Source organism: Somniosus microcephalus, chromosome 14, assembly GCF_052327205.1.
Source record: "Somniosus microcephalus isolate GS21.2 chromosome 14, FLI_Smic_1.0, whole genome shotgun sequence".
Lineage (NCBI taxonomy): Eukaryota > Metazoa > Chordata > Chondrichthyes > Squaliformes > Somniosidae > Somniosus > Somniosus microcephalus.
Genome location: NC_141000.1, coordinates 39,023,053 through 39,036,673, shown reverse-complemented (window position 1 = coordinate 39,036,673; position 13,621 = coordinate 39,023,053).

The window sequence follows — 13,621 nt, the reverse complement described above, 5'->3', positions numbered from 1 at the left end:
ACAGCTATATGGTGCAAACTTAAAAGGTACACACCTATATGGTGTGAACAGCTATATGGTACACATCTATATGGTACACACCCATATGGTACACACCCATATGATACACACCCATATGGGATACACCGCACAAAGTGGAGGAGAAGCATCGGGGAAGGCGCCGAACACCTCGAGTCTCTTCGCCAGGAGCAAGCAGAAGCCAAGCACAGGCAGCACAAGGAGCGCACGTCAATCAAAGCACCCCACCCACCCACCCCTTCAACCACCATCTGCCCCATCTGTGACAGAGATTGTAGGTCCCGCATTGGACTAATCAGTCACCAGCGGACTCATTTTTTAACGTGGAAGCAAGTCATCCTCAGTTCCGAGGGACTGCCTAAGAGAGAAGAGAGACACACCCATATGGTACACACCTATATGGTACACACCTATATGGCGTACACAGCTATATGGTACACCTAAATGGTGTACGCAGTTTTATGGTGCACAACTATATCGTCTACACAGCTACATAGTGTACACAGCCTTATGGTGTACACAGCTATATGGTGCAGACAGCTATATGGTGTACACACCTATATAGTACACACCTATATGTTGTGCACAGTGATATGGTACACACCTATATGGTGTACACAGCAATATGGTACACACCTACTTGGTACACTCCTATATGGTTCACACCTATATGGTACACACCTATATGGTGTGCACAGCCACATGGTACACACCTATATGGTGTACACACATATATGGTGTACACAGCTACATGGTACACACATATATGGTGTGCACAGCTATATGGTACACACCCATATGGTATACACAGTTATATGCTGTGCATGGCTATATGGTACACACCTATATGGTACACATGTATATGGTGTGCACAGCCATATGGTACACACATATATGGTGTACACACCTATATGGTACACACCTATTCGGTGTAAACACTAATATGGCACACACCTATATGGTGTACACAGCTATATGGTATGCACCTATATGGTGTACACACCTATATGGTTCACACCTATAAGGTGCACATCCATATGGTGCACACCTATATGTTACACACTATATGGTACACATATATATGGTACACACCTACATGGTGTACACAGCTATATGGTACATACCTACATGGTGCACACACCCATATGGTACACATCTATATTGTGTAAACAGCAATATGGTACACACCTAATGGTACACAATTCTATGGTGTGCACGGCTATAGGTACACACCTATATGGTGTAAACAGCTATATGGTGCACACCTATAGGGTACACACCTATATGGTGTAAACAGCTATATGGACCAAACCTATATGGTACACACCTATATGGTGTAAACAGCTATATGGTGCCAACAGCTATATGGTGTGCAGTGATATGGTACACACCTATAAGGCTCACAGCTATATGTATGCACTTATATGGTGTACAGATCTATATGGTATGCACCCATATGGTGTACATACCTATATGGTGTACACGGCTATATGGTACACAGCCATATGGTGTGCACAGCCATATGGTACACACCTATAAAGCTCACAGCTATATGGTATGCACTTGTATGGTGTACACATCTATATGGTATGCACCTATATGGTGTACATACCTATATGGTATACACGGCTATATGGTACACACATCCCACAGCATGCTACCCGCCACCATCTCAGCACAACCCCAGCCCGGCATGAGGTTGAAAAGGCCATCCGACAACTGAAGAACAACAAGGCCTCAGGAGCAGATGGAATCCCCGCTGAGGCACTAAAGCATAGCAGAGAAGCACTACTGGTGCAAATTACTGAACTCATTATATAAGTGTGTACCATATGGGAGTGTACACCATGTAGGTGTGTACCATATAGGTGTGTACCATATAGCTGTGTATACCAAAAAAGGTGTGTACCATATAGCTGTGTACACCATATAGGTGTGTACAATATAGCTGTGCACACCATATAGGTGTGTACCAAGTAGGTGTGTACCATGTAGGTGTGCACAACATATAGGTGTGTACCATATAGCTCTGTACACCATACAAGTGTGTACAATGTAGCTGTTTACACCTTATATGAGTGTACCATATAGGTGTGAGCACCATACAGCTGTGCACCATATAGCTGTGTACACCGTATATGTTTGTACCATATAGCTGTTTACACCATATTGGTGTGCAAAATATAGCCGTGTAAACCAAATAGGTGTGTACCGTATAGCCGTGTACACCATCTAGGTGTGTACCATACAGGTGTGTACCATATAGCTGTGTACACCATACAGGTATGTACCTGTAATCAACCACCACCTAGACCGAAGGGTGTGTTGATGAGAGGGGGGTAGAGGACACAAGCACAGTCACAAGATTGGTAAATGAAAAACAGCAGTTAGCTGTGTTTTATTTTTAGAAAACGGGGAAAAAGGTTGACAGCTGACAAAATCCAAAAAATATATGACGTTCAAAAAGAGAAATGAAGAACAAAACCATCACCTGCCCTGGGTGGTTAGGAAGGCAGTCCTTAAATCAGTTTCCTCCAAAAAAACTATAAGCCAGGGTTACTTTACCACTGGATCTTTCTCAGCCGGTCCAGGGATCACATCAGGCTCTCAAAACTAAACAATATTCCACCCGGGTTCAACAGCAGACCTCTCTGTGGCAGCTGCAAGCTGGGCCCCAACAGCGGCCTTGTCCTGGCTTCCTCCTCAGGTACTGGCCCTGTCCTGGCCCTCTCCTCAGGCACTGGCCCTCTCCTCAGGCACTGGCCCTGAAGGGATGCACTAGTTTGCCTTTTGAACTCCTGAGCTAATGGGTAGATTTGCCTCAGGTGTGTTGGAGGAGGGCGTGGACTTCACCTGAATTGGAGTGAGAGGGGGACTTTGACTCCATCTGGTGGCCACATACCGTCCATCCACCATAAACCGCCCCCATAGCTCACAACCATAAAGCTGTGTACGCCATATAGATGTGTACCATATAGCTGTTTACAACATATAGCTGTGTACAGCATATAGGAGTGTACCATATAGCGGTTTACACCATATAATCACAGGAAATCACAGGAACCCCACAGTGCAGATAGAGGCCATTTCGGCCCATCGAGCCTGCACCGACACATATCCCACCCTATCCCCGTAACCCCATGTATTTAATCCCCCTAACACTAAGGGTCAATTTATCATAGCCAATCAACCTAACCCGCACATCTTTGGACTGTGGGAGGAAACCGGAGCACCCGGAGGAAACCCACGCAAACACGGGGAGAATGTGCAAACTCCACACAGACAGGTGTGTAGGTGTGTATTATATAGCTGTGTACACCCCATAGCTGTGTATACCATATAGATGTGTACCATACAGCAGTGCACACCATATAGGTGTGTACAACATATTGGTGTGTAACATCAGTGGTAGGGAAATTATTGGAAAAAATTCTGAGGGGCAGAATTAGTCTCCACTTGGAGAGGCAAGGATTAATTAGAGATAGCCAGCATGGCTTTGTCAAGAGAAGATCATGTCTGACCAATTTGATTTAATTTTTCAAGGGGGTGACTAGGTGTGTGGATGAGGGTAGTGCAGTGGATGTGGTTTACATGGATTCCAGTAAGGCTTTTGATAAAGTCCCGCATAGGAGACTGGTCAGGAAGGTAAGAGCCCATGGGATACAGGGTGCCTTGGCACATTGGATCCAAAACTGGCTTAGTGGCAGAAGGCAGAGGGTGATGGTGGAAGGTTGTTTTTGTGACTGGAAGCCTGTGTCCAGTGGGGTACCACAGGGATCGGTGCTGGGTCCCTTGCTGTTTGTGGTCTACATTAATGATTTGGATGTGAATGTAAAAGGTATGATCAGTAAGTTCGCAGATGACACGAAAATTGGTGGGGTGGTAAATAGCGAGGAGGGAAGCCTCAGGCTACAGGATGATATCGATGGGTTGGTCAGATGGGCGGAACAGTGGCAAATGGAATTGAACCCTGAAAAGTGTGAGGTGATGCATTTTGGACGGACTAACAAGGCAAGGGAATACACAATGAATGGTAAGACTCTAGGAAAGACAGAGGATCAGAGGGACCTTGGTGTGCATGTACATAGATCTCTGAAGGCAGCAGAACAGGTGGATAAGGTGGTTAAAAAGGCATATGGGATACTTGCCTTCATTAGCCGAGGCATAGAATATAAGAGCAGGGAGGTTATGATGGAGCTGTACAAAACGCTGGTAAGGCCACAGCTGGAGTACTGTGTGCAGTTCTGGTTGCCACACTATAGGAAGGGTGTGATTGCTTTGGAGAGGGTGCAGAGGAGATTTACCAGGATGTTACCTGGGCTGGAGCGCTTCAGCTATGAAGAAAGACTGGACAGGCTGGGGTTGTTTTCCTTGGAGCAGAGGGGGACCTGATTGAGGTGTACAAAATTATGAGGGGCATAGATAGGGTAGATAGAAAGGAACTTTTCCCCTTAGTAGAGGGGTCAACAACAAGGGGGCATAGATTCCAAAAATGTGCAGGTTAGGTTGATTGGCTATGATAAATTGACCCTTAGTGTTAGGGGGATTAAATATGTGGGGTTACGGGGATCGGGTGGGATATGTGTCGGTGCAGGCTCGATGGGCCGAAATGGCCTCTATCTGCACTGTGGGGTTCCTGTGATTCTGTGATTCTGTGATTCAAGGTAAGGGGCAGGAAGTTTAGAGGGGATCTGAGGAAAAACTTTTTCACCCAGAGGGTGGTTGGAATCTGAAACTCACTGCCTGAAAGGGTGGTAGAGGCAGGAACCCTCACAACATTCAAGAAGCATTTGAATGAGCACTTGAAATGCCATAGCATACAAGGCTACGGACCAAATGCTGGAAAATGGGATTAGATTAGACAGGGCTTGATGGCCGGCATGGACGCAATGGGCCAAAGGGCCTCTTTCTGTGCTGTATAACTCTATGACTCCATGACACACCATATAGGTGTGTACCAAATGGATGTTTACCATATAGCTGTGTACACCATATAGCTGTGTACCATATAGCTGTGTAAACCATACAGGTGCACACCATATAGCTGTTTACACTAAATCGATGTGTACCATATAGGTGTGTACCATATAGTTGCGTACACCATGTAGCCATGAACACCATATGAGTGTGTACTATATAGGTGTGTACACCATATAGGTGTGTACCATATAGCTGTGCACACCATATAGATGTGTACAATATAGATGTGTGCACCATATAGGTGTGTACCATATAGATATGTAAATCATATAGGTGCGTACCATATAGGTGTGTACCATATAGCTGTGTACACCATACAGGTGCTTACCATATAGATGTGTACAGCATATAGGTGTGTACCATATAGGTGTGTACACCATATAGGGGTGTACCATATAGCTGTGCACACCATATAGGTGTGTAACATATAGATGTATACCACATAGATGTGTGCACCATATATGTGTGTACCATATAGATGTGTACCATATAGCTGTGTACACCATATAGGTGTGTACCATATAGATGTGTACACCATATAAGTGTGTACCATATAGCTGTGCAAATCATATAGTTGTGTACCATATAGCTGTGTACCATATAGCTGTGCAAACCATACAGGTGCACACCATATAGCTGTTTACACTAAATCGATGTGTACCATATATGTGTGTACCATATGGGTGTGTACCATATCAATGTGTACCATATAGATGTGTGCACCATATAAGTGTTTACCATATAGGCATGGACCATCTGCATGTGTACACCATGTAGGTGTGCACCATATAGCTGTGTACACCATAAAAGTGTGCACCATATATGTGTGTATGATATAGGTGTGTTCAACATACAGGTGTGTACCATATAGCTGTTTACACCATATAGATGTGTACCATATAGGTGTGTACACCATATAGGTGCATACCATATAGCTGTTATGCCATATAGGTGTGTACAATATGTTTGTGCACACCATATGGGTGTGTACCCTATAGCCGTGTACACCATATAGGTGTGTACACCATATAGCTGTGAACCATATAGTTGTGTACCATATCACTGTGCACACCATATAGCTATCTGCACCATATGGCTGTGTAAACCATATAGTTGTCTGCACCATATAGCTGTGTACTCCATTTAGGTGTGTACCATAGAGTTGTGCACACCATATAGCTGTGTACACCATATAGGTGTGTACCATGTAGGTGTGTACGCTATAGGTGTGTACCATATAGGTGTGTACAGCATATAGGTGTGCAACATATATCTGTCTACACCATATAGGTTTGTACCATATAGGTGTGCACCATGTAGCTGTTTACACCATAGAGTTGTGTACCATATAGCTGTGTACCATATAGCTGTGCACACCATATAGGTGAGTACAATATAGGTGTGCACCATATAGCTGTTTACACCACATAGCTGTGCACCATATAGCTGTGTACAGTATATAGGTGTGCAACATATAGCAGTCTACACCATATAGGTGTGTACCATATAGCTGTGTACACCATACAGGTGTGTACCATATAGATATGTACCATATATATGTGTAGCATATAGGCATGTTCACCATATAGGTGTGTACCATATAGCTGTTTACAACATATAGGTGTTTACCATATAGATGTTTACACCATATAGGCGCGTACCATATAGCTGCGCACACCATATAGGTGTGTACCATATAGCTGTGTACACCATATAGGTGTGTACCATATAGGTGTTTACCGTAAGGTTGTGTACCATATAGGTGTGTACCATATGGGTGTGTCTCCTTCTTCTTAGGTGTCTCTCGGAACCGAGAATGACTCCCTTCCACATTAAAATGAGTTCGCAGGTGACTGATTAGTCAAATGCGGGACCTACAGTCTCTGTCACAGGTGGGGCAGACGGTGGTTGAAGGGATGGGTGGGTGGGGTGCTTCGATTGACTTGCGCTGCCTGCGCTTGGCTTCCGTTTGCTCCCGGCGAAGAGACTCGAGGAGCTTGATGCCTTGCCAGATGCTTCTCCGCCACTTTGTGAGGTTTTGGGCCAGGGATTCCCAGGTGTTGGTGGGGATGTTACACTTTTTCAAGGAGCCTTTGAGGGCATCCTTGAAGCATTTCCTCTGCCCATCTGGGGCTCTCTTGCCATGCCAGAGCTCCGAGTAGAGTGCTTGTTTTGGGAGTCTCGTATCGGGTATGCGGACAATGTGACCCGTCCATCGGATCTGATTGAGCATGGTCAAAGCTTCGATGCTGGGGATCTTGGCCTGAGCAAGAACACTGATGTTGGTGCACCTATCCTGCCAATGGATTTGCAGGATCTTGCGGAGGCAGCGTTGGTGGTATCTCTCCAGTGCTTTGAGGTGCCTGCTGTACATGGTCCATGTCTCTGAGGCATACAGCAGGGCGGATATCACTGCTGCTCTGTAGACCATGAGCTTAGTGCCGGGTTTGAGGTCCTTGTCTTCAAACACTCTCTTCCTCAGGCGACCGAAGGCTGCACTGGCACACTGAAGGCAGTGTTGGACTTTGTCGTCGACGTCTGCCCTTGTTGACAGTAGGCTCCCGAGGTATGGGAAGTGGTCCACATTGTCCATGGCCTTGTTATGGATTTTGATAATCGGGGGGCAGTACTGTGTGGCGGGGGCAGGTTGGTAAAGGACCTTTGTCTTACGGATGTTTAGTGTAAGTCCCATGCTCTCGTATGTTTCGGTGATGGCTACGACTGGATGGACAACAATGAAACCAGGCAAGTGCAGTCCCACCCAGCTGAACGATGGTGGAGAGGCGTTGGAGGAGGACGGTATGGTCAACCTTACACAGCTGTATGTTACAGACCTATATGGTACATATCTATATGGTGTGCACACCTATATGGTACACCCCTATATGATACTTAGTCATATGCTCCACAAAGACAAAAAGATCTGGACACAACGCAATTGTGCTTCTAGTCATCACATGGTCCTCATGTACTTAATGATCTTGCTAGCCGCTTTAAGTCAATCAGTTTCCATTAAACTTGGATTATAACTTGTACTACTGTAGAGCTGCTCAATTATTTATTACAGTTGTTTTTAATTATAAAAAGCAGCTGCACTTGTAAATTGTCACTAAGCATAAAGTAAACATAGAAACATAGAAGATAGGAGCAGGAGTAGGCCATTCAGCTCCTCGAGCCTGCTCCGCCATTTAATGAGATCATGGCTGATCATCCAAATTCTGTAACCTGTCCCTGCTTTTTCCCCATATCCCTTGATCCCTTTAGCCTTTAGAAATATATCTAACTCCTTCTTGAATATATTTAATGAATTGGCCTCAACAGCCTTTTGTGGTAGAGAATTCCACAGGTTCACCACTCTCTGGGTGAAGAAATTCCTCCTCATCTCCGTCCTAAGTGGCTTACCCCTTATCTTTAGACTATGACCCCTGGTTCTGGATTCCCCCGCCATCGGGAACATCCTTCCTGCATCTAGTCTGTCTAGTCTGGTTAGAATTTTATAAGTTTCAATGAGATTCTTCTAAACCTCTAGCGAATATAAGCATAATCGACCCAATCTCTCTTCAAACATCATTCCTGCCATCCCAGGTATCAGTCTGGTGAATCTTCGCTGCACTCCCTCCATGGCAAGAACATCCTTCCTCAGATAAGGCGACCAAAACTGCACACAATACTCAAGGTGTGGTCTCACCAAGGCCCTATACAACTGCAGCAAGACATCCGAGCTCCTGTATTCGAATCCTCTCGCTATGAAGGCCAACATACCATTTACTTTCTTAACCGCCTGCTGCACCTGCATGCTTACCTTCAACGACTGTTGCACAAGGACACCCAGGTCTCATTGCACTTCCCCTTCTCCCAATCTATTGCTGTTCAGATAATAATCTGCCTTCCTGTTTTTGCCACCAAAGTGGATAACCTCACATTTATCCACATTATACTGCATCTGCCATGCATCTGCCCAATCACCCAACCTGTCCAAATCATACTGGAGTTTCTCAGCATCCTCCTCACAGCACACATACCCACCCAGCTTTGTGTCATCTGCAAACTTGGAGATATTACATCTAGTTCCCTTGTCTAGATCATTAATATATATTGTGAATAGCTGGGGTCCTAGCACTGATCCCTGCAGTACCCCACTAGTCACTGCCTGCCACTCAGAAAAAAACCCGTTTATTCCAACTCATTCTCCCCGTGTTTGCGTGGGTTTCCTCCGGGTGCTCCGGTTTCCTCCCACAGTCCAAAGATGTGCGGGTTAGGTTGATTGGCTATGATAAAAAAAAATTGACCCTTAGTGTTAGGGGGATTAAATACGTGGGGTTACGGGGATAGGGTGGGATATGTGTTGGTGAAGGGGTTACGGGGATCGGGTGGGATATGTGTCGGTGCAGGCTCGATGGGCCGAAATGGCCTCTATCTGCACTGTGGGATTTCTGTTATTCTGTGATTTCTTTGCTTCCTGTCTGCCAACCAATTCTCTATCCAAGTCAGTACCAATCCCATGTGCTTTAACTTTGCACGCTAATCTCTTATGTGGGACCTTATCGAAAGCCTTCTGAAAGTCCAAATACACCTCATCCACTGGTTCTCCATTATCTATTCTACCAGTTACATCCTCAAAAAACTCCAGCAGATTAGCCAAGCACGATTTACCTTTTGTAAATCCATGTTGACTTTGTCCGATCCTGTCACTGTTTTCCAAGTGCTCTGCTATTACATAGTTTATAATGGACTCTAGCATTTTCCCCACTAACGATGTCAGGCTTACTGGTCTATTATTCCCCGTTTTCTCTCTACCAACTTTTTTAAATAGTGGGGTTACATTAGCTACCCTCCAAAGGGTCACATCCACTCCAGAGAAACAAGGAGAATATCAGACAGCGAATAGTGATCATTATGGCTGATCTAAATTGACCATTGAGTTAATGGATTGATGATGGGATTTCTCATAAAGGGTGGGGGAAATTTTTTTCTGTTACGGCTTGGGTGGTAACTGGTGAAGAGGATCACCCATCCATTATAGAGCCCTTTGGTGGAAATAAAAATCAGGCTCTCTCTATAACAGGCAGACAATTCTCTCCGTGAGTTTACCACCATGCAGTGGTGAAAACTATCCTCAGTATGTAAACTTCATCCAGCTGAAACAGCATTACTCCTGGAACCTAACATCAGGGACAAAGTGACTGAGCACTTGGACAAGTATGAGCTGATCAAAGAGAGTCAGCATGGATCAGTGAAGTGTAGGTCATGTCTGACTAATCTAGTTAAATTTGTTTGCGATGGTCAATAACAAGGTGGACAGGGTGTGTCTATGGATGTGGGTTATATGGACATTTCAGAAGGCATTTGACAAGGTTCCGCTCAAGAGGTTATTTGCAAAAATGAAAGCGCATGGAATTGAATGTAACCTTGTGACATGGTTGGTAATTGGTTGGGTGAGGAGACTCAGAGTAGGGATAAAGGGAATGCTCTCAGATTGGCAGGATGTGACAAGTGGTGGTCCCCAGGAGTATGTACTGGGGCCTCAGTTTTTCACCATAAAAATCAATGACTTGGATGAAGGAATTAAAGAGTTGCATATCTAAGTTTGCAGATGACGCTAAATTAGGAGGCACAGTAAGTTGTGCAGATGGGAGCAGGAAATTACACTGTGGCATAAACAGACTAAGTGAGTGAACAAAACTGCGGCAGATGGAGTTCAATGTGGTTAAATGTGAGGATCTGAGAAAGATAAATCAGAATATTTTCATAATGGGGTGAGACTAAGAGCTAAAAATGCATGTCTTCAGTGCCATTCTGTAGCGCCATGACAGGAGCTGCAACGATAATTTTCCTCCCTCCCTTTGTGCTGCCAGTAACTGGCAGCTCCCAGGGGAAAAAAATGGTGTCGTGGTGACGGCAATCGGTGTGCCAAGCCGCCTTAACGTCACCACTCCGAACTTCGACCTAGCGCTGAATTCAGCGCTGGGTCCTAAGCATGCCAGGTTAACCAGGCGTGCAAGCAGGCTGACAGTGGCGATGTCTGCATCTCTTAAAGGGACACAAACAACTTCCAGGTAAGTTTGGATTTAAGCTTTTGGACTGGGTTTTTTGATTTTATTGAAGTAGTGGCTTGCTGCAATAGATGTTAAAAGTTGTTACAGTGTACAGGGAGTGCTGCTGGATGCTTGTAAGGCCTACGATGGTAAAGGAAGACCTCTGAGAAGACAGAAACTGCTGCAAATACTCAACAGGTCAAGCAACATTTGTGGGGAAAGAAAGAGTTCATGTCTAAGGTCGAGATGCTGCCTGACCAGCTGAGTATTTCCAGCATTTTATGCTGTTATTTCAGATTTACAGCATCTGCTCGCAGAGGGAAGAGGAAGACACAGAAGTGAAGGTGCAGAAAAGGAAGAAACCGAAGAGGAGGAAGCAGAAGGAAGGATGTAACTGAGACAGCCACTTTCTGGCCGGGATATAAGGGATGGGATCATCCGCCTGCAGTACCAGTGACCACAACCCCAATTCCACTTTCAACATTTGTCCCACACCTTGCTTTCCCTCTGTTACTGACGATCACAGTGTCCTCTTGGCTGAACTAAAAGCCACCACAAAACAAACCTTCCAATCCAACTTTATACGGCTATCCATCCACTATGACACCAAGAAATCACCTCATCACCCTTATGCATTCCCTTAGTGACTGTCTTGTGTGTGCTACCCCAGTGGCTGCAACATGGCTGGTGGAAGGCTGCTGACTTTCAGTGGGGGACATTGCAAATGGCCTTGCAGGACGACCTCGAGGAGCTGGTGGCTGGGAGTGTCAAATCGAGTGACGGTGTTTCTTCTTCTTCTTCACTCTCCTTTCCCTCTTCTTGGGCACCCACTGGCTGGGCAGGCTGCATTTCTTGGGTGTGTGAAAAGAAGAAGGCACAAGGGTGGAGTTGTGGTGACAGGAGGGTGGGAAAGCATGAGGTGCATGCCAGAAGGAGGATAACGTATGAGGGTACCAGCATCTTGTATCCTTTAAGCCCCGCCACTGGCCAAGGGCTCAGCCATGTCCCTGCCAAGAATGGCCTGCACTGTCTCCTCCAAGGCGGTGAGGTGAGGCTAGGAATGGGAGATGTGCCTTGTGATTGGTGCAGACTGTTGGTAGGTGAGTGATTGGAGGTCATGCATTCAGCAGTGTGTGAGGCTAGTGGTGCAGTTGGTAGGAGACAGCTTTTGAAGATGCATTCACTGACCTTGACACCTGGAGCCAGGTGGTGGGGGCGACACTGCTGGCAGTGATGGCCTCAGTGATGTGGTCCCACATCGTTCTTTCTGGAGGGCCTCTTGGCCCCTGTGGGTAGAGGGCCTCTCTTGCAGTGTTGGCCCCCTGCACAAAGCTGGAGGGCTGTGTGCAAGACCCTGGGTGCCCCTCCCCTGGCTTGTTGAGCCATTTGTGCTAGCACTGAAGCAGTTTTCCCATTTTTTTGAGGTTGTGAAGGGAATTCAGCTTTAAGTGCTGCATAATCCCATTTGGGACTTGTTTTTAAAGTTAAATTTTTTTTGAAAGGTGGAAAGGGCTGAAAATGGCACTGTTTCACTGGATTTTAATTTGTATTAGTTCTGAGTGTTATTATTATTATTCTGAGTATTAGCCCCTTTAATTCATAGTCCCTTTAATTGCCCACAATTCCTTGCGAGCTCCACAGCCTCGCTCCCAGAGGCTGTAAGAAGCTCGAACGCTGCACCTGCACAGGAACTTCGCCTTGGAGGTCTCCACTAACGCCACCAGAAGGACGTTGCATGGAAGGTTAGCGCTGCACCATCAAGCTCCAGCCCTCCCAGAAGAATTTATTCTCCTTAGCGTTGTAGCCATTTTCAACGGCTGTTAACTCCAATTGCCGGTAACACCGGCAACTTTTGTGGTGAACACGAATATCTCGGCCTCAGAGTTGTGGAGGAACAAAGGAATCCTGGTGTCTATATACACAGATCACTAAAAGCTAGCGTGCAAGTACAAAAAGTAATCAAAAAGGCTAATGAAATATTGGCCTTTATCTCAAGCGGACTGGAATACAAAAGTGAGCAAGTGATGCTTTAGTTGTACAGACATGGGCAGACCACATCTGGAGTACTGGGTTCAGACATGGGCAGACCACATCTGGAGTACTGGGTTCAGTTTTGAGCGCCACGCCTCAGGAAGGATGTTTTGGCCTTGGAGGGGCTGAATGGCCTTCTCCTGTTCCGATCTTCCTATTGAGTGGAGCATGTGTGGTTGCTCTGTTTACAAGAGGACAGACACATTGATAAAGGGACCAAATAATGCAGCAAGACTGGTAATGTGCCTTAGAAATAAACAGTTCTGAAAAAATATAGTTCAGCAAATGAATCTGTAAAGTATCTGTTCTCACTGGGAAACAACACAAACAGGAGTGGCCACATGAACCAAGTATTAAAATGATGGAGATAATCAGCGGGATGGTTGTGAGAAGCATTTTGTATTGAACCAGAAGAAACCTAGGGGAGTAATTACAAGATGTGAGCTAACGAGAAATAAAAGAGTAACAATTCCATGATTCACCATTTCACAGAAATCACATATGTTAGTAGTTTCAGTCTGGCTGCAGCTAGTGTGTTGTCAGCTTTAAAATTACGT